The sequence below is a fragment of the Thalassophryne amazonica genome, chromosome 6, assembly GCF_902500255.1.
Source record: "Thalassophryne amazonica chromosome 6, fThaAma1.1, whole genome shotgun sequence".
NCBI lineage: Eukaryota > Metazoa > Chordata > Actinopteri > Batrachoidiformes > Batrachoididae > Thalassophryne > Thalassophryne amazonica.
The window spans coordinates 120,316,276-120,319,805 of NC_047108.1; the positions used below are offsets into that span (position 1 = coordinate 120,316,276).

The window sequence follows — 3,530 nt, forward strand, 5'->3', positions numbered from 1 at the left end:
ACTTGAACTTAAACTGTTTAGTGAGGATGGTTGCCAAGTGGTTAGTGTGCTTGGTTTGATGCAGAAGGTTCATGGTTCAATCCCACCCCTGCCACCTTCATCCATATAGTTGTGTCAGAAAGGGTATCTGGAGTAAAACGTGTACTAATTTAACCCTGAGTGAAAAACAAGGAACTTAATGAACACTTTAACTGTAATCATGAAGTACAAGTGGCCTTAATGAAACTTATAAGTACTGGGAAGAATAGATTGTTAAGTTTAACTCAAAAATGTTGAGGCAATTGATTGCCTCAACATAATAATAATAATACAGAATAATTAATAATAATAAAATACCAAGTAGTACTGCTACTACTACTACTACTAATAATAATCTCAATCAGGGAGGCTATACAATTCAAAAAAACAGCAATTTATTTTAACAAACATAATCAAGTCGACATTCAGAACTGAATGATAAAATTGATCAGTGCCATACTGTCAGAAACTGTTGCATAGCAGCTCAGAAGATGATACAGAAAATAAATACAATTTCAAATGTGTTCAAAAACAAGATAAAGTTTTCATTTTTCTTTTTTTTCAAACTCGTTTTCTAATAAAAAAAAAGTGGCAACAGGAAAAATGAAAGAGAAAAGATAAGAAAAAAGATTTTAAAAATTCATACTGAATTTGTGCAAAACAAAAAAGGGAACAAAAAATAAAATAAAATAAAAATCTGAAGCTAAGTGCATCGAGTATACTGACGGAAGTTTCTTGGCACTTTGAACCGGAGCCTTAAACATGTCCAAAAATAATAATATAACATAAGTCATTATCAAGCTGTTGAACTTTCACTCTTTGAACTAAAAGAAGAGAAACGCCTTCAGTGACTGAATGTATCGGCGGAAAACTGAGCCTCCGGCTGCCGGATGTTGGAGCTGAGCTGCGGGTAGCTGCAGGCCACAGACGCGGTGCCTCCGTCCGGGCTGAGCGGCTGGCTCACGCCGCCCGTACGGACACCCGCTGTAAGGAACCAGCACGGGCGGCTGGCGGCTGTAGGCCGGGTGGTGGTGGAGGTGGGCATGCGGGGTAATAGGAGCTCCCCGGGGGGTGTCCTCCGATCAGCTGCGGCGCGGCGTAGCTCCACGAGCCGCTGACGTACGGCTGCGCGTACGGTTTGTCCGGCAGGTGGTCCACCTGGTAGCCGGACAGGTGAAGCGCACTGGTGGAGCTGCAGAGTCTCCGCACTCTCTTCCGCCGTCGGTAGTTCCCCTTCTCAAACATGTCCTGCAAACGCGGGGTCCACATCCAGTAGCTGCCCTTTCGGTCCCCTCCGGCTTCCTCTGGGCACTTTGACGAAGCACTCGTTCAGACTTAAATTGTGCCGGATGCTGTTCTTCAGCCCTTCTGGTTGTCTAGGTAGTAGGGGAAGTTGGCGGTGATGTAGTCGTAGATCCCGCTCAGAGTTTTCCCTGTTGTTGCAGCTGCTCTTGATGGCATGGCGATCAGAGCCACGTAGGAGTAGGGCGGCTTCGGCGGCTGTGCGCCATCGCCGCGCGTGGACCCGCTGGAGTTGGAGCTGATGTCCGCAGGCGCGCTCCCTGCTCGGAGGAGGGTTTGTCCTCTGCTTCCATGGCTCAGGTGTGTGTGTGCGAGCCGTCCTGGTGCGTCCTGCTGGGGGCCAGAAATGCTGCGGATGATCTCTGTGACCGTGTCCGCAGGTGTGCGCACGCCTCCCACAGGTACAGAGCGCATCGCCTGCTTTCAAATCACCGCGTTTTCTGAGGCTGTTTGGACCCGGTGCGACCCGCACAAGTTCAAGCAGAGGTCACAGGACTGTACTTCAACATTACCAAAAATGTTCCCCGGTGAAGGAGGACGATCAAAGCCTGTGAACCCCGCGTGTTTATACACTCTGAAGATAAAAAGTGATGCAGACTTCACATATCTGTGAAGTGCGCATCTGCAACAGGATTTTAATCCAGCGCAGGCATATACGTGCAAAAAATAAAATAAAATAAATGATATAATAATCCAATTAATTGGATGTAAAATAATGTAAAAGGGTTGCTACTTTTTGAATGAAAGATCAACAAATTAATTTAGAAAAGAAGTAATATCGAAAATCTTTAAATACACTTTTGCGTGTATTTAAATTGTAATTGAATGTATAATTGAGTGTATACATTTTTTTTAGTTACTACAGTATGTCATCTTTTCTGAGGCAACTTGAGGTGTGTGCATATGAATATTTAAGCTTCACAGGCCACAAATTAGGAAATTAATTAAATTTCTTTCAACCATTTCTCCATTATGATTTACAGTCTTAATTCTGTTTGTTTGTCACCGAGATGACTCAAATTTGGATTTCATGAAACATGATGGAGGCTGGAACATGGGACCAGTTAACTTAATTCATTGCTTTAATTTATTATTTTATGAAAATATTGGTAGCTCTTGTTTTTATTAATCAAATCAGATTAATAAAAACAAGCATAATTCAAAGTGTTTGTTTGACACTGTAGCATTTCTCATTCATGGACAGCCACCTGTTAGTGGTTCTCCCTTTTCAGCACAGGACTTCCTGGAATATTTCGAGAAGAAAATAGAAGATATTAGGTCAAGCATTTCTCAGCAGGCCTTGGTCCAGACACGCAACCCTGCTATTGAGGCTGGTGCTACCAATGCCAAGACATCTTGTAAACCAGCAAGAAGTCCAGTTGCTGTAATAAGCTTCTTTAAATTATTCTGTAATTATTATTGCAGCATTTTTATTAAAGGCGTATGGCTTTTGGTTTTTAAGATTTAAGTCATAAAAATAATTTTCTTTGTCACCACTGTAATTTTATTTCTTAACATTTAAATAAGGGAATCATAATATGATAATGCAAATATGATCAAAATTCTCACTGTCTGGAAACAATTTAGAATTTTGACCCCTGATGGGTAGAAATTGAAGCGATCAGATGCCATGACCTACATTTGGTAGTGATATCAGATCACGTGGGGAATCGGAGTAAAGAATGTCAGCGTGACATCAGTTGGCTGTTTGCTTGAACAAAGTAAACCAAGATGGTGGAAAATGCTCCGAAGCAGCTAATTTCTGTATAAATGTAATATATTTGGCATATATTTTATAAATTTTAGCCCGAAACAAACACTTCTAAATCTAAAAATGCTGTTTTTGTAATCAGATAACAACGCTGAACTGATTTAGAAAACATCACCTCTCAAACGTGCATCAAAAAAGTGGGTCAGGTCACAGGTCATTTCAAAACCTCACACATGCTTCTTCCTGCAGTTGCGTTATAACGAAAAGACAATATTTGCCATGGAATTCCCCCCAGATAAATATGTTTTCTTCATTAAAATCAGCTGTAATTTTACAACATGTTACAAAAATAAATTGATTTCAATACAAACAGTATTTTGTCAGCTTTGTGAAATTTGAAAGGCCGTACAGCTTGAAAAAGCCATAATACTTCGATGAGGTTTAGAACACTAAAGTTAAAATTACAAAAAAGTGAAATTTCATTTTTAGAATGTATGCG

At 40.7% G+C, this 3,530-nt stretch overlaps 1 pseudogene; it reads right to left on the reverse strand.

Annotated features, from left to right (window-relative positions):
* Positions 1-827: 827 nt before the first annotated feature.
* Positions 828-1,613, reverse strand: LOC117511729 (annotated as a pseudogene).
* Between the last annotated feature and the right edge of the window lie 1,917 nt (positions 1,614-3,530).